The sequence below is a fragment of the Passer domesticus genome, chromosome Z, assembly GCF_036417665.1.
Source record: "Passer domesticus isolate bPasDom1 chromosome Z, bPasDom1.hap1, whole genome shotgun sequence".
Taxonomy (NCBI): domain Eukaryota; kingdom Metazoa; phylum Chordata; class Aves; order Passeriformes; family Passeridae; genus Passer; species Passer domesticus.
In genome coordinates, this window is record NC_087512.1 from 73,082,799 (window position 1) to 73,102,356 (window position 19,558).

Below are 19,558 nucleotides of genomic sequence, written 5' to 3' on the forward strand. Positions count from 1 at the left end.
CCATTCTTTGTCACTCTGTTACTCTCTGAATCAAATAAAGGATGGGGATTCTTAAATGATAAATAAATAATTGTGACTTTTTTTTTAAGTGGTGGAAAGAGAATATCTGAAGATGGCAAGATTCATTATACTTTTTATACATTATGCATTATTACTTTTTATACATTATACATATTACATCACACGTAATACCCAGATTTTAGCACTCAAAGCTTAAATTTCAAAAATACATGGATTTATTTTTAGCTAATGACTGGAGGAAACATAATGAGATTATGAGCTCTGGAAACCAAACCAAAGCAAAGTACCTGTTTTAATAATGTGATCCATACCTATTGCAGGTCTCCTGAACTGTACAACTGCTGTAAAAATTAAATAATGCCTGCCTCTGATGCCTAAGGATGCTATACAGAACAGATGTTAAGACAAAGTTAAAAGAATAAAGTATTTATTAAAAGGCCTTCAAAGGATACACCTTGGACAGTACAAGAGCGCAGCCAGAGCTACATCCAAGACGGACACAAGATATAAGATCAGTCACAAGTTTTTTAAACTTTTATAAGTTTTGGTCCATTTACATATTGGGTTAATTATCCAATCACAGCTTCAGGTTATGAAGTCCCATCCTCCCAGATTGCTCTCCTCAATTTGCTGGTGTTTATAGTTTTTGGGCTGAAGCTGTAATGGTGTCTTTGGTTCTTGGCTGGAAAAGGATTGTTTTGTCTAACTGGACTGTGTAGAGAACTTGCTAACACTTTATATGAAATTCAGAGTTACATAATAATGCAGTACAGAATCTGGAAAATATAAAAGCTAAAACTTAAGACATCACCTCCTGAGATTGCATGGTACATGAGCATATGACATATTAAATAAGCAAGCATTCAGGTTAGAAATGGAGATGACATGTTGAACTGGTCATGGCACAAGCTAAGCTCAGTGATCCTGAAGGGACCTACCAACTCAGCATATTCTGTGATTCTATGACTATTTTTTTTTCTGTGAAGTTGCCATCTCTAACAACCCTGTTAGAGAACCAGGTGCAAATTATACCATTTTACCACACACCCTGGAACTAGTTCTGCCAAACAGCTTTTCTTCAGCACTGTACCTCTATGTATGTCAAGGAACAGCGACTGGCAAAAAGGTATCTATACTGAGAAAAATTTTTGGTTTTCTTCTCTTGCTTCTTACCTAGAATTTCCATGTATATGTTGCATGTAGACACCTTTTCAAGCTACATCTATCTTTCTATCTGTAATTAAAGAAACAGTATGCACATTCTCCAGGAGATTTCCTTTGTGTTCACTCTTCTCTAAGTTTTTTTAATGAAACTGCAATAAAAATATTGAGATTAATTCTGTATTTTCCTTGATGCATGGGAAACTTTTTAACCTTTTTTCGAAATGGTTTTAGCTTTATAAACGTAACACAGAATTTGCTCTGTTCTCTGTGTTTCAGATTAATGAATCCATGTGGTGATATCATTTCCAATTTGTGTGGGAAAATGCATCCCCTGATTACTCTGATTATGAGAGTGGTTATAAATCAAATCATTTTTCACTTTTGCTTTCTTCTGTAATAGCTGTAATTCTTAAGATGTGAACATCGTGACCTGTTTTCTAGGTCTTCAATTTTATTATCAAAACGGTGAATCTTTTCTGAATCACTTGAAAATCTTCCTCAGAAGAAAAGGCAAAGTTTTTCACGAAGCAGACTCCTTTTCAGTTGGTTTTTTTTTGCAATTTTAAGGTTACTTTTTTCTGTTGTCAAGAGTAAAGTATTAATAATTAATAATTGATAATGATTTGTGTCATACATGTGTACTTTGGGGAAGAATTTCAAGACTGATAGATCCTAAGGCAAAAACAGAGTTATCCTGATCTAGTCTAATCTTATGTAAAACATAAACCACAGAAAAGTAAGCCTTGAAGTAACACAATATTTCTTCCTGTCTGCTCCAGGAAGACCATGTTTTTAAAGATTCAAGTCAAGTGTGAGAAAAGAGGAATGTTCTTTTGTATTTAGTTTCAAATTTCAATATTAAATATAAATGATTTAAATATAAATGATGCAACTCTAGGTAAACTTTCATGACTCAATTTTAAGGGCAGAGGTATCAATGACTTTCATTCATACTGACCTCAAATAAAAGAGGAGAAAGGAGCAGTAATTGTTACATTAGGAATAAGAAATTTCTTTTTTGTTTTCTGTGAGTTGTCCTTCTGTTATTTTATTTTAATTCAACTAAGATATGCCATTAAAGAACCCTAGATGTCTTTGACAAGGGTATGACAATACATCTGAAGGTATTACCCAAACTTTCCAGACTGTGTGTTAAACTAAATCATATAACTGGAAATGTATTTCCTTCTACACAAGATCATAACCATTGCATAATTTTACATTTCATTAGAGTGACTATATGCTGGAAATATTAAGGTAATTTTTCTTTTCCAATTAATGTTCAACATTCACATTTTATTGAATTCTGGAATTTCCCAGAATCCTAGAATTCTGCAAATTAGAGCTGACAAGTTTGAAGTAGCGATTACGTTTTCAGTGAATATTGTTAGATATGATCTGTTCCATGTGAAATGTGGGAAGTTTCTAAACATTTATATGTTTTATCTTAAACTTAACATCTTTTCTGCCCTAATTAAGTTTACAAATTTTCATTACTGAGCTGCCTTGAAGTAGAGCTAATGGCTTCTCTTCATATGTTAACCTGAAAAAAGGCTGAAATTAGAACAATACTAATGAGTATAGACTATATAAGCATTTCCACATTGCATTTTTATTAGAGGATTTTTCTTGTTTTGAAATTCTTTCTTTCTTTCTTTCTTTCTTTCTTTCTTTCTTTCTTTCTTTCTTTCTTTCTTTCTTTTCTTTCTTTCTTTCTTTCTTTCTTTCTTTCTTTCTTTCTTTCTTTCTTTCTTTCTTTCTTTCTTTCTTTCTTTCTTTCTTTCTTTCTTTTTCTTTCTTTCTTTTCTTTTCTTCTTCTTTCTTTTCTTCTTTCCCAGAAAAATAAGATGAATACCACACCTGCTCTCTTTGTTCATTTTGCAATTTACTGCCTTCATAGGCCTAAAAGCTGTTCAGGAATGTTGTTTTGCTGTGTACAAGAAAAAAAAAAAAAAAAAAAAAGACAATTAGTACCACTCACTGAAAATAAGGTATCAGCAGTTACTAAAGCACAGGTAGTTATAATAAGTATTGCTAAATGTTGATAGCACACTTAGTCTGAGAAGAACTACATATAGTCTACTTAAATATTTTTATACAGAAAGTTATATATTGAATTAACCCTTAAAGCAATATTCAGAGGGGTTTTTTTTTCCTTTCATTTCTTGCAACTGGATTGAAACAAACATCTTAGTTAACTGGCTTTTTGAGATAGATCAAAACTCCATCTGTCCAGGGACATATAAGAGCAATGAACTGTTGCATTGAAAAGACATTGAGGTGCTGATGCATGTCCAAAGAAGAGCAACGAAGCTGATGAAGGGCACAACTCTTATGAGAGGGGCGGGGAGGATTGTAGTGAAGGCATTCGCCTCTTGAAAAGAAGGCTCAAAAGTGTCAATCTCTAGTGAAATCAAAGAGATACATGACAGCATGCATGTCTGGAAAAATGTTTTGAAAGATACACTTAAAAGACAGTCTACATTCTAGCATGACTAAGCTGACCAGCTTCATTTTTGAGGTGATCAGATTCTTTGTCATCTTCAGAGAACTGCCAGAGCTTTTACATCTGAATAAGACTTATTTTGGAAATGTTTTTCCAGACTTTCAACTCTAGAGGTCTTGGAGGTAATTGTCATCTTTTCTAAAACATAAGATAAAATAGGAACAATTTTTCATGAGCATAGGTATATCTTTAGCCACTTATGCTTAAGCAGGAGATCAGACTGAAAGTTTATGTAATTCACTGTTGAAACCAGCAAGACAAACAAATGGTTTAAGAAAATATATGGTTTCTATTGTAGGTCTGTCCTCATACTCATATTGTTGTATAAGGTTTATCACCACAATATCTGTGTAACATATATGATAACATCATTTAAAATTGAAGGATTTATTCACTTTCCAGTCTCTTATTACTTAGAAAAGTTGTAGCCTCTTTCATAAAGATATGACTTGTTTCTTTCCTTCACAATGCAAACAAGGTTATTGAAGACAATAGTGAAATATTTAAATAGACAACTATTAAAATCTTTTCACTGCCATAAAGCATCCAGAAAGTCTCTCCTGCCACACTTGAATAATTATTAATCTCATTTCACTCCTCTTTCTTCTTTCATCCATATAAAACCTGCAAAATATAATTATCAGAGATCATCAATGCAATGTAGGAAGGGAAAGAGGGGCAACAAAAATGATACTAAACAGAGCAGATACAAAACATATCACAGATATGAAGAGGTATGTTCCTTAGTATTCCTCCTCCTCCTGTTACCTAAAAGTCAGTGAATGAAAACAAAATAGAAAAAGCACTTGTCTGTGGAGATAAGGGAGAGGAAAACACTGCTGCTACTCACTGACAAACAAATGAGGAGCCATTCTTGATCCCACGGACATGGGAAGTACCAGAGCTAAACCCTACATGGAAGGGTACTGCTCTGTTTGCTCTGCCAAATGCTGACCTGCCATGAACATAATAAGCAAGATACAAAGTTAAATATAATTCATATTAGTCCTGAAGTGATTGATAAATACATGTTATTTGCCTGATAGTGCAAGGAAACATTTTAACCAATTTAACAATAATGTTAGACATTAACACAAAAAATATTACATCTATGTTAACTTTTCTAGAGCAGTAAAGCCAACTTGGTTTTACCTGAGCTCTTTGGAGGTCTTTTTTGGTATCATTAAAATTTCAATCAATTAATTCCCTTTCATTTAGAATTTTTTAAAAAAATTAAAAATGGGGATTTAATTATGTCTAAATCCTCAGTTCCTAAGAAATACCTTGAGACTTGTTCATCTTTCAGTGTTTTTCCCTTGTAATTTCTCAATAAACAAAAGTATCTCATCACACAGGAACAATATCATAAAAACTATCACAGCACCCTGCTAAAAATCTCTTATTAAATTTCATAAAAGTTCCAGTCTCCTATGTGTTTTCTTGGAGAAGCTATATAGCACAATGAGACATCATTTTAGCTCACAGATACCTCCTCCATCTTTTCATAACTTGTTATCTCATCCTGCTTTAAAGCCATAAATTAAATAAATAAATTAAAATTGGAACAATTACTATTCTATGCTATCCAGCAACACTTAGAACCTTGCCCTTTATCTTAGGAAAGAAAAAGTCATATGAGGTGCACAAATAATTTACAAGATTTCCAAGGTTGTTCTCTGTTGCAGTTCATGGCACCTGAGAATACAGGTTTGAGACTTAGGAATTCAGAGTAGGCTTATTTGGAAAGGAAGCAGTCTACAAAATTATAAGAATTAATCCAAAGGATATGCTGCTCATCAGAGTTTTAAGAGGTTGTAGTTTCAAAGTTTTTCATGCTCAGTTGCTTCAAATCACCCATGTTTAAGACCTCTAAAATATTTATGGTCTATGGATCTCTGATGGGATAGTACACATTAGGACTCTGACATAAACATCAGTGTGCAAATTGTATGTATTTAGGTAGTCGAAAGAATATGGTTCAATATTCTCTAAAGTGTAGCTCTGTGAATTATTACTGTCGGAAATGATCACATCCATATTGGAATGAGTAAGAAATATATATCCTTATTACATCACACAGCAGCAAGCAAACTAATATAGGAAATTTGTACCATGTGGTATGAATAGAAATATTTTTCAGTGATTCGGAGAATCATACTTCTGGTTTATAATTTGTAGAAGCAAAAATAATACCTACCTGTTTAGAAAAGACTGGTCATTTACAGCTAGTCTATACACAATTAGTATAAAAAAGAGTGGGTCATTCAGCTGTTATTTACAAACTCACTCCATAGAGGTAATGGTGTTCTATATGGATAGAGAATCTGCCCTGCAACACTACTTTGGGAAAGGAAAGAAAAAAAAGTTTTAGAGTGACAGTAATATGACAATATGATGCAGAAACTTTATCAAAACCTGTATTAATTAATTCTAGCACTAGTCACTCATCATTAGTTCATGTAGTGTAATAATCAGTTCCAGAATCAACAAATCCCATTTTCTCAGTTATTTTCTCTGTTTTTAAAGGAGACCCATTTCTAAGACTCTTTTAATAATGTGAAAATGAATCCCTGTTATTTAATAGATTAGAAAATGTAAATCAATTTACATCTTATTCAAAAATCTTGGAAAAAAATTGTGTTCCTATTATGTTGCAACCAGAGTCTGGCAAAAGTTTATTATATCTCATATTCTTGTCTTTTACCTGTAGTTGTTTCCTCAACTGGATGACAGTCCATTCATGTCCTTTTTAGTGTTTTAGCATTTTAGGTATCTTTTTTACCTAATGGAAGAATTTAGGTCAGCACTCCAAATTATATAATTATATAATTTTTTAATTTCATCATGGTTGGCCATAAATGATCGAGTACCTCATAGCAAATATCACTGGAAAGTTGTGCCATGCAAATATTTGCACATTTGTTGAAAAACATATAAATTGCTCATATTATTTGCTCAAAATACTTGATGGGCTGAGACCATGTCCTGTGGAATAATACATATTGGTGTAGAAAATATCAGATAGAGAAGTAGGTATGCATAGTTTGTCTTTAGTTAACACTAAGAATCTTCCCTTTTAAAAAGTCTGGTTACAGATAGAGAAAGTTATGCTAGCTTCAGAAGAAGTGAGAGTTTAAGAAAGCTGCAGGAATCAATTAGCAACCAAGAGAAAAATGTTCAACAGGAGATAATAGGAATATGAATATTTTGCAGAATTTCTAGCCATGGGTACAATTTCAAAATTCCCAAACACTTCAATATTCAGGACCAAATCCTTCCAGGAGTAAATCAGTGTAGTTTCACTGAATTTGAGCCATACTGAAATAGTTTTTAAAACACATTTAAAGTATTTCAATTTAAAATTTAAGTATTTAAAGCAAATACTTTTGCCTCCCCATAGGCTTCCAATATTATCAGCCCCTCTATTCCCTTGTCATGTCTATCTATTAACACTTTACAGGTGTTGCTTTGGCTAATCTTCATGCATATTTAAATAAACTGTGTGAAAATCTAAGTTGTATTGGAAAGCAACCAAGTCCAAGCCTAATATTTTGGGCTTTTTCCTTGCCATAATGTGATTCTTGCCTAAAGAATTCAAATTACTTTTCTGTATTTCAAGTATACACAAACAAATTAAAAAATAAACAAATATGTTCATGTGCACTTCAGGGGACAAAAAGATCAGTCTAAGGTTCCTCATACTAATGAAGTTTCTAGGCATGAAACTACCTCAGAACTGTATCTGGTCTTTTAGAAAGTCTTTGGTTTTCACAGAACTTAGATGTATCAGCTGCACAGAGCTGTCATCACTGAGGATGGCACACTATGTGGAGATCATCTAGTCAAGCCCTGGGTCAAAGAAAGGCCACCTACATACACTAAGTTGTCTTGAACCGTGTTTGTGTTTTAAATATGCCCAAGGATGGAGACTCCACAATCTCTCTGGGCAAACTGCACCACTGCTCAAACAGCCCCAGAGGAAAAACACTTTCATATTTAAGTGCAATTACTTATATTTCAGTATTTATTTAATGCCTCTGATCCTTAACCCCTGAGGCATGCCTGGCACTGCCTTATACATGCCCATCCTTCAAGTACTTACATATATGGATATGTTCTTCCCCTGAGCCTTCTTTTCTCCAAGTCCCAGAACAGTCTCCCAGTCTGACCAGTCCCAGACCTCTCAGCCTGTCTTCATAACAGAGATATTCTGTTCCCTTTGTCATCTTTTTGACTATTGGATTGATTTGAACATGTTCGTGTCTCTTGTACTGGGAAGCCTGGAACTGGACACAACACTCCAGGAGTGATCTCACCAGTGCCTGACAGAGGGGAAGGATGATGCCTACCTGCTGCTGTAGGTGGTTCTAACGCAGCACAGGAGGTTGTCGGCTGCCTTTGCTGCAAGGGCACCTTACTGGCCCATGTTTATCTTCCTACTGTCAAAAGAAACCTCAGGTCCTTTTCTGATGAGGTCCTTCAGCACCTTCTTGTGTATTGGTCTTTCTTTTGCTGCTGATATACTTGCAGGAGCCTCTCTTGTTGCCTTTTATATTCCTCACCCAATCTGATTTGGATGAAGTTTCTCTTTTTTATGTACCTCTCTACATCTTTGAGATACCTATATTTCTCCTGGGTCATTTTACCCTACTTCTCCTTCTCATATGACCCATTATGTTTGTCTGAATGTTGTCAGCAGATTCTTATCATCTACACAGGCCGCCTTCTGCCTTTTTAATCTCCTGAATTTTCCCATTGAAGCTCAAGAATAGCGTAGATCGATATTGAACTTCGAGGACACAAACATTGGAATTCAAACAATTTCTACTGAACCACTCCACTCCACTCATGTTTACCGCTGGATTCTTCTAAGTGACTCCCTGCCTAAGTCTGCTTCTCTGCAGCCCAGAATTGTGATCTTGCTTTTTGTCCTGCTGCTTCCTTTTAGAAAGTTGTACTCCACCACCTCATGGTCACCACAGCTGAAGGATTCCCTTTCTTCCGATGTGATTAGTCCGCATGCCCAGTCTTTCTCTTTTGATTTGGTGAGTTCTTCAGTGGGTGGGCTTTGCATCACAATATCCCCCTGTTGGAATTACCTTTTAACCTGTCGGACACAGTAATTCTCTTGTGACTTCAACACAGTTAATGAGTTGGCTTTTCTTGTGGCCTGTAAATTTTGTATCCTTTGTGTTTATTATCAGTAATACATTCTTCTTCCCATCTTCATCATCCTCCCCCCAGGTCTGACATAACACCTGGACAAAAGTAGCACTTCTTAATTGTCTCAAGATCCTACATTATTTTCCAGGTATCCATAGAGACGTGTTTGGGATGAGGGAGGAGGAGGAGGTGTTCAGTGGTCGGTTGTCACAGATGCCTTAACTTGGGGTGATCTTTGATCACTGATATACCTATGAGAAGTTTCTTCTTTACACAGTTTACCACAGTGGGAATTATTAAACAGACCTCACCTCTGCCAGGACAGAAGTTAGCACCATCCTTCTGTGCTTGTCTCATGGCAGAGTCCCTCTGTTTCTTTAGCAGTGTTTGAGACATGCAACCATGCTCTTTAAGTCCTTACAGCACACCCGTGAGGACTAAGCTCTGTGACGTGGGTGTGCCTTCAAGTTGTATGAAGAGAGGGTCACCTGCTCCTGGATTAGGGGGTCATGGCAGACACTAACAACACCAATCACGTTTGTCTGCCTTCTTAGCCCTGAACCATATGTCCTCAGCTGTCTCCTGTACCATTGCCAGCTCATCTGAAAGATCCCAACACAGAGCACAGAAACTTATGCACAAAGTCCTGCTTCTCCTGGCTCTGTCTGACACCTGTGCTTCCAAGTATTACACAAATAAAAATGGAAACTTCAGCAACACAAACACTTAGGGATACAAAGATACTCTTAGAAGCACAAAGGTAATTGCCTAGAGATAACTACCATTTTCATTGAAATTAAAAAAAAAAAAAGGAAAAAGAGAAATAATTGTAACAATTCTCTTAGACACAAGTTTAATTGAAGAGATAAGGATACAGGGTAAATATGGCCATCCTCCTTAATAAAACAGCTCATCACCTGCTGTCACCTCTTATGTTCAAATGTAGAGCACTGACTGCAAGCAGAAAAAAACCTTCCTTATCCACTTCTAATCACAGATGCTCAAATTGATCACAAATTAAATAATTCATTTGGAAAATACTAGTCTTTCACAGGTAATTTGAGAAGAAATGCTGTTGATGAATTCTTTTTTTGATGATTTTTCTGATGATTCTATTGCTGGAATATTTTCAGGAAGAGCTAATTTCTTCAAGCTCAGGTTAGCTGCTGAGTGACTAATTTGATTAATGTTTATTAGTTATTCTTTTATTGAAAATTTCATTTTTCCATAGATAGTATTTCTCAAATATCAAATTTTCATATCTAGTGATAATTTAGATAGAAATTTTTCAAAGTATGTTCACATGTAGGATATACCCAAATGCAGTTGAAAAGATTCCTAATGTAAAATTTGCATGGATTTAAACTATTGATTAGATGAAAACACTATTTAAATGCTCAGCAGCTACAGGCTGCAGGTACTTGAGGTGCTACATAGACTGGTAAGATCTAGAGATAGGGAGAAAAAATACAAAGGAGGAAAAAAAAGGAAAAAGAAGAGTATACATGTTTTCATTGTTATATTTGTTTATAAGTCAACGATTGCTTTATTTGCTTTTATAAGTCAACAATTGCAACTTTATTTCTTAACATAAAGTTGAGAGTGTCATTGGACAAGTAAAGTACATGCAATATATATTTAATCTAATATTATTTCTGTCTTGAGAAAAAATAAATAAGCAAGAATTTTTTCTATATTGCAATGCACACAACAACTTATTACATTAGAGAAAGATTGTGGTACCTTTGGTCTTAAGCAGGAACCATTAAATAGTAGCTCTAGTGAAAAAGAAAGAGAAGTTGATGCTTATTCCTGATTTGAATTAGTTAGCAATCGAAAAATCAATTTTGTTTTCTACTCACTTAATTAAGAAGAAATCCATCAGAACCAAAGAGTTTAGACATCTTACGAAAATCTTAGCCCTTAAATCCATCTTTGCATTGGGGGTTTATGCTATAAGTTGTTTAGAGATGAAATAATAAGGGAAAATTTCCCTATTTTTCATATTCCCCAATTATAATAATGGTAAAAAAATGTGCCATAATATTCACCTTAACCTAATTATATGACAAGGAAAAACAATTTTTTTCCTTATTCTGGTACATCTGTGTTATTGTTCATCAATCTTTGTAACATAAACATAATATTTACTGAAGAATATGAACAACTCATGGATGGTTCACATACTCATGATTGTCTTTTTCCCTTTCCTTTTTATGAAAGTATCTCCTTATTTTGCAACAGCAATACAAGACATTTTTTGTCTTGTCTTTCACTCTTGTATTTCCTCAGATACAAAAATGGGCCCATCCCTGTCCGAAAGACCATTAGTTTACTACTGAATTGGGACCTTATTTCCAATTACTCTGTTTGATACCACTGTTGTTGCTGTTGATTTAGGAAAAGTAATATTTCCTGACATTTCCTTTCTTTGAAAGCAGAAACTGTTTAATCTGATAAAGCTGGAGTGCAAAGTGACTTTATGTGAAAATTAGTCATTTCAATATGACTGAACATTCTCAATTCAGTCAATATACCTTAAGTAGTAAGAACTAAAGGTACAATAGTAAAAAATTATCTGTTCTCTTAGAGAATAGACAGATTGGTGTCAAAATGATCCAGTTGTAAAGGATTGATGCAATTTTGAACAAAAGCAAGTTAGTAAGTTACTCAGAGACATGCTGAGGATTGCCCATGATCTACTTGAAAATGGTTCAAAATTTTCCCATTCAAATATGCTTTTCCTCAACAATAATTATCTAAAATTCAAAAAATCAAGATTTCACAGATAAAAAGTCTAAGCCCCTTAACTACAATGCATCATGACCAAAAAGTTCAATGAAGGGCACACTTTTAAGACATACTTTTTATTGTTAGAACAGACACAACTCAGATGCTATTTCAGGTGCAGAAGAAATCCACTAAAATCCTCATCTGAAACAAAGTTATCTACTTTCTGAAACAATATCTGAAAACAAAGAGACAGAAATTGAAGAAGATTGTGGTTTTTCTAGCCCAAAAGAAAGAAATAGAAGCAGAAAAAGATTATTTACTCCTCACTACTTTAAAAAGCAAAGGAAGCTTCTGATAACGATGGAGGTGGCAACTCTGCATCCTGAAACAACTTAACAATGTTCATTCTGCAAATGTAGCTGACTGGGGAGTTATATCTAGTCTGTCCAGTAGGCTTGGAATTACTAGGTAAATGTAGGAGTTCTGTGTGCACATGGTCAAACCACGGGCTGGTAAAGAGATGGTCAAACTTTAAGAATAAAGGAATGGAGCCAAAACCACAGATCCTTGAGCTACACCTTTCCATTTCTTTCCCCCTGGAAGACAGTAGAAATGGCATGGATAGCATTGTGTCACTTTTTTTTTTTTTCACTGCACCTTCCAGGGAATAAAAATAAAATTAAAAATTAAAAAAAAAAAATTTAAAAAAAGAAAATACAGGATATAGCACTCTCCATTTCCTTTATGTTAAAAATAAGATAGAGATATCTTTTCTAGCAGAGCAACACTTGTGAGAAACAAGTTGACATTTATTCACATAAACTGCTCTAATGCCCTCCAGTGGGTAAGAACTGTTTTATGAGAACTTTTTAATTGACAAATTTCCAAAGGTAACTTAATTAGTTGTATTCTGAATTAAATTGTCCAGAAGACAAATTAAACTAAGACCACAATAACAATTTTATTGTAAATAATATTTGTATCTAAATTTTCTTTATAAGATCACAAATTATCATGCTTCTGTGATTTTTTTTGATACAGAGAGACATCAAAGTAAATAATTTTTGATACAAAGAGGCATCAAAGTTAAAGACTTACTAGTCTAAAAGACTAGTCTGGTACAAGTAGCTGTCAAATTCAGTGTTACTAGTATATTTTGCAAAAAAACTGTGGGTTGTTTGGGGGGTTTTGCTGCTGATATTTTCTTTCCATGAATCATATATTTCTTACAAAAATTATTGTGGTCTCAAACAATTTGAAGGTTTAGTTCAAAATTTGTAGATATAGCAACACAGTTAAATGATAACATTTAAATATTGGTATTTCTAATTGTTTAGGTATTTCCTAATCTTTCTACCATTCCCACAAAAGAACAGGGAAGACAAAACTCTATATGTTAAGATATTCATGCAACGGGAAGAAGATGGAGGCTGAAAATCTTCAGGCTTTTTAAAAATATACATACTTCTAGTAATGTACAGTAATGCTTATAGGATGTATGTGATGTTAAACAGTCAGGATGCTCCATCACTGCCATCAAAACATTTCCAATCACTTCACAACCTCCCTGACTGTAGAAGTGGTTCCAACTGAGGCATAGCTGAGGGACAGGATTCTTCTCATCTTCTGAAGCACAGATCAGAAATAAGACAACTTCAGGGGAAACCGAAACAACTATTTCTACAGTCCCTTTTTTCACTTTTTAGGTTTTTCTTAATCTCTACAATTGTTTATTTGAAACAGGCCTGATATATTTCTCTTTATTTATAGATCCTAATTTTTGCTAATTTATACCCTAATTACTGTTTGTAATAGAGCTATCCTTGCAATTTTTGTCTTGACCAGAAACTCATGTTAATTTTTCCTTCTTTACACTGTTGTTTATTTGTGTCATTTGCCATGTTGCCATGTTGCTCATCCAACCACTAATCAACATTGTTTTAAGTTGTATATCTTGTACCTCCCTTTGCTATCTGTTATACCTTGTAATTTTTCATGTTTTTATCTTGCTAGTGCAGCCATAATTCATAGTCAGTACTCCACACGCATGGCAAAACATAGTTAAAAAACCTAAATGGAAAAAACCTTTTACAGTCCCTTGTCAATTAATAGCTTTATGAATTTTAGCCCAAATTTTTCTATAAGCAAATTATTCTCTCCTTTACCAGTAGCCATTCTCCATGTGTGAAACTTCCTCATTAAAAATGTTTTTCAGTAACAATCAATGACCCACTCCATAGATTATAAAATAATTTCACTTTCACTATATCGCCCTAAGTATTGTCTTTTCAGTGCCCATTATTGCTTCCAGTAAAGTGCCAAAAAAGTCAGATCAGAATTTCTGCGTCATATTATTCATAAAAGAAAATGTCTTACACAATGTTTTTTGAAAGATGTCACTAAGTGTCATTAAGATATCACAATGTCTTTCTATTTACTTCTAAGGAACTGACACTAAATAAACAACAATAGAAAAATAGTAGGAACACAGTCTTGTGATTAAAAGATCTTTGTCTTCTACAAGGATGTTTCCAGGAAATTTAATAACTTAGAGACACTTACAAGAATTAAGTATTTCATTCCTGTATACCCATGGTAATTTCTTACACTATTTATATTTACTTGTAAATGATTTCTATATTATCCTTTTAAATAAAGTTTGTCACAATTCATCACAAATATCTTCATCTAAACAACATATAGTATTGTTTTCCTTGAATCAGATTCTCTCTGAATTTGTTGAAAGGGGAATTGCTCTGAAGACAATCCCTGATTTTGGCTGCCTGGTTCTACTGCTCTCCAGGATGCAGATTGTCCTCTCGGTTGCCTGGGCACACTGCTGGCTCACGATGAGCCTGTTGCCAACCAGCAGCTCCAGATCTTTTTCTGCAGGGTTGAACTTCAGCCCCTCCACTCCCAGCTTATATTGGTGTCCAGAGTTACCCCGTCCCAGGTGCATAATCTGGCATTTTATCTTGTTAAATTTCATGCCACTGGTGACTGCCCAGTGCTCCAATCTACAAGAGATCCTGCTACAGGACCTCTCATGCTTCAAGAGTCAACAGCACCTCCCAGTTTTGTGTCATCAACAAAAACTTTAAGGGTGTGTACAATTGCTGCATGCAAATTATTTACAAAAGTATTAAACAGAAAAGGTCCTTAAATTGAGCTCTGAAAGAACATTGCTGGTTTCTATTAACTGACCAGATATAAATCCTGTTCAGGTTCCGTCCAGGAAAGAGATAATTTTTGCAGTAGCCTTGAGGAGCTGGAGCCTGGTGCCATGTGGGCATGTCTAGATTGATATTCTGTATTATCTCATGTCAGCTTCCAGGGGCAAGTGTAAGTGAGTTTCAGAGAACATGTTTTTCTCGCCAGTGTGTGCCAGGGAAGGCAATATGCCTGCCACAGTCCATTGTCACCCAGCATCCATGGTAAGCATTCTTTATGTGAATCACTCTCTCTGCTTTGCAAAGGACCAGCCTTAACAGCCATGTGCTTCTTGAGCTCTGTCAGGCTTGGTGTTGTGGCCACTTCTCTGAAGAACTATTACACTGCCCAACCATCCTGTGAGTGAAGAATCTTTTTCTTGTATCCAACCTAGATAACCTCCCACAAAAACAGCTTCAGACCATTCCCTTGGGTACTGTGGGTCCTGTCACTGTCACCCCAGGGAAGACATCAGTGCTTGCCTCTCCTCTTCCCCTCACAAGGAAGTTGTAACTGCAGTGAGTTCTCCCCCTCAGTCTCCTCCTCTCCAGGCTGAACAGACCAAGTGACCTCAGCCCCACCCCAAACAGCTTCACCCCAAGGCCCTTCATCAGCTCTCTAACAGCTCAATGTCTTTTTTTATACTACAATACACAAAACTGCCCCCAGCACATGAGGTGAAGCCATCCCAGTGCATAGCAGAGTGGGAAAATCTCCTCCCTTCCCACACTGGTGATGCTGTGACTGATGCACACCAGTGAGGAGTCCAAGTGTCGAGCAGAATTTTCCTAGAGGTTGGCACACAATAGGAAATATTATATATCCACTCAATCCTGCACTCTCAGGCCCAGGTGTCTATGAGGATATTTTTGAAATTAGTCCCATTGTCTAATTAAATTATTTCAGGGGTGCCATGTTATCACAGTACATTGTCTGTTAAAAACCACGTTGAGAGCAGTGGGTGGTGAGACCTTCAAATATTGGGACAGACAATATTGTTGTATTGTGAATACAGCTGTATTCACAATAGCAACTCTAGAAGTAAATATTTTCTAATTGGCTCACTGGATTGACCAGATCCATCTTCACAGAATTCAGGATTTTCACAGACTTTCTGGTCACAACTGATCATATTCCGAGTTGATATATCAGAAATTGAAATCTCAAGACAAGGACAACTGATTCAGAGATTTCTTTTAATTGTCTGTAAAATAACTTATCTATGCTATCAGCTGGGCTGTGGAAGTAGTAGGAGACACCTACAACAATATCTTCTCTTTTCTCTATTCCCTTAATCCAGAGTATCTCAACCACATCACCACTAATGCTGAGTCTGTGCAGTCAAAGCCCTCCTTTTCACTCAGTACAACTCCTTCATCTTGCCTTCCTTGTCTATCACTCCAAACAACCCGTAGCCCTCCATGCCACTTCTGCAGTCAAGGGATTTATTCCACAAAATCTTCCTAACATCAAAGACATCATAGCTCTGAGAATGCTTCCGGTTCATTCTTTTCTCTCATACTACATATAGTGGTGTACAGATGTGGGTAGAGTGTGTGCAAAATTCAGATATGTTCCTAAATCCTTATTGTTCCTTTGAGTGTTATAAGTGCTCCAATTTACGTTGCCACCTAAATTTTCACATGTATTTATTAATATATTTTGTGTTAGAAAATCCCCTAAATTTAGAAAACTAAAAAATGTTTCCACAGTTTGCACAAGACATTCCCAAATGTCTTGTTTCATAGATTGACACAACCTGAGAAAGTACCACTTTTTTTCTTTTTTACACCTTCTTTCTAAATAGTATAGATATACTGTGATTACTTTTTCCCTAGCTCTATAATTTAACTTCTTTTCAAATCTTTATTAAAGTGAGCCTTTGCTCTGTTGCAGATACTATTCATACCAGGGAGAATGTTGAGATAGGAACCACAGGCAGCTGGCAGAAATCTGTATTAACATCTTTGAAATAGCTGTTTATTTTATTTTTTTAGCTTATATCCAAATTTCTCTAATACTGTGGAACACACGTATTCAGAGAACAAATCTCAATTAGAGGTATCAATATTTTCCCCCAAAGTCAAGATGGGAATATGTGTAATATTAAGAGCAGAGGTAATTGTATATAGTGGAATCTTTTCTACAAGGAACTGTCCAGTTGTGAAAATCACTTACAGAAAAGGAAGCATTAAGAGAAAAAATAAATAATATTCTAACACATAGAATATTAAAAAATAAATAGAATATTAAAAAATAAATACTATTCTAACACATCCCCATGCTGCTCAAAATTGTAAATCACAAAAGCAAATTAAGAAAATAGCCAACTCTGGCACTGTAAAATTTCTCTGAAATCTGAATATTCAAAGCCATAAAAATAGTTTCAAACTAAACCTTTGTTTTCATTCTGTTAAAAAAAAAAAAAGTTGGATGGCCCTGGTTGCCTTTGTCTCACATTTCAGACTGCTAGATGTTATTCTGTTTTCTGCTCATAGGAGTGAAATTTATTGTGTCTGAAAAGAGAAAAACCTCACCTTACTTAACAGTCTATTTTTACTCTGGAATATCTGAAAGTTAATCAAGATTTTATGCTCTGATGAAACCCTGGAGTGCAAAAGAGAAATAGGACCTCAAGAATGAGACAGTTCTTAAGATTAAATATCCTACTACATTACAAAATATGAAGGCTGGATGCTCTTCCTTAATCAGCTGATGAGATCCTTGAAAATAATGTGTTTGGCAAACCATCCTGTTAATGTATTGTATACACTCAGATCATACCTTAATTCTGACTTTCTTAACTATTCCATAGTTCATATTATTTAATTGTACTCTGTGCTTTTCTAAATGAACAGAATTAAGGAGACTTTGTGTCTGTCAACAAATTTTAATAGTGTTTGCTGACTCTAACAGAATCGGGCCAGGAACTTGACTCTCAACAGTAAAAATAAACACCTAAATATATACATATGAATATAACTGACTATATTTTGACATCTTATAATGGTGCTGTCATACATATTTTTTCCAGCATTAGTAACTAGGAAAACTTTTTGGAAAACACTGAAAGTTTCAGTACACTCTGACAGTAAAATGATTACACTGCATTTTGCTTTTTGCGGTATGAGGGACGCTGATTGAGTTATTCCCTCTCTCCTTTGGTCATTACCACTTCCCAAGCTTTAATGAACAGATTCCTAAAGAGTGTGAACAGGGAAGATGTATCAAATATATGAAAGCACAAACTGATTTCTTCATTGAGCTTCATGGACAAAGGACAGTCAGTGGTATACAGTACAAAACTGCAGCTATAGGAAAGATAAATGAAATAACTGATGAAGTAATGAGTTGTGGATAGAAAAAATCTTTCAAAGGAAAAATTTATTGTACAAAACTGGGAGACAGCAACAGAAATTGCATCTTTGGTTAGTAAGAAAACAAGCACAAACTCTCTGGCAGAGGACACCTGGCTGAAAAAGCAAACCCCACCACTGTAACTGTTTTCATGGAAAATTGACAACAACACAGCCACTAAAAAGAAATCAGAGAAGATGGATGAACACAGATTTAAATCAAACAGTATCAAATAGCTCAATTAATCTTTCTATAAGAATCAGTTAACAAGTTTCTCTTTCCCTGTGCTCCCCTGGAAGAAGGAGGGCCCAAATGCACCCCTAACATGCTGCACCTATTGTATCATCTGAGAATTCCATTTCTCATTTTCCAAGTCTGGTTTGGTTTTATTTTCCTTTCCTTCTCTCCCCTGCCTTTCCCTCCATGCTCAAAAAAATTAATACTCTTGAAGATTACTTGAAAAAATAAGTCTTACCTTATGTTACCTTTCCCCTGCTTTTATCTGCTTTTGAACATATGGTCAGAATCTCTGGAATGGGAGACGTACCCTGGTTATAGAATGAATACTTGCACTAGAGATTATCTTTCTCTAGCTGCATGAATAATACGTTGCAATAAACCATGGCAACAGAGTTTCACATTTCTTATTATTTATTCATTACATTATTATAGCAAAAATGTTTCACAGTTTGTCAACAAAGATCCATCCTTCCACATCATCCACCTCCTATTGGGTCTGTTTAATCTACTTCAGGAGCATATTTTGAAATCAAAAACAAATCAATTATATTTCTAGGCAAACCACTAGTCTTCTTCTATAAAGCTTCTGATAGAGAAACCAAAAATATCCTACTCTTATCTTAGCTTTTTTATTGCAAAGGACAGAACAAATAAAGAATTTAAGAAGGAACATATAAAGAAGGTCTGGGAGAAAAAAAAGGCCAAGACTTTGAAGGTTTAGTTATAATAACTTTGAATAATAGTTTTCTGTCCCAGGAGTAGAAATTTTTCTCTGTTAAAGCTCCGCCTCTTGAGTGTTAAATTTTAAGTAGACTGAATATGTCCCCACTTATGTCAGTGTTGAGTGGTGTTCCTCAGAGGTCCATACTAGGGCATGTGCTTTTAATGACATTGTCAGTGATGTAGACAGTGGGTTGAGTGCACCCTCAGCAAGTTTGCAGACAAAACAAGGCAGTTTTGCAAACTGTGTAATGCAGTTGATACTCCTGAAGGGTGAGGTGCTATCCACAGTGACCGCTACTTCATGGAGTAGGTCCATGGGAACCTTATGAGGTGCAACATAGCGAAGTGCAAGGTACTGCATCTGGATTGCAGCAACCCCTGGTATGAAGTCAGACTGGAGGATGAATAGATTGAGAGCCAAGAATGATTTGAGAGTGCTGG

General features: G+C 35.2%; 1 long non-coding RNA gene across 1 annotated transcript; it reads right to left on the reverse strand.

Moving 5' to 3' along the window:
• Positions 1-479: 479 nt before the first annotated feature.
• Positions 480-18,732, reverse strand: LOC135290397 (uncharacterized). Its single transcript, XR_010353174.1, has 3 exons — positions 18,630-18,732; positions 4,542-4,646; positions 480-3,115 (listed from the first exon to the last, which is right to left on the reverse strand). It is a non-coding gene; the product is annotated as an uncharacterized LOC135290397 (long non-coding RNA).
• Between the last annotated feature and the right edge of the window lie 826 nt (positions 18,733-19,558).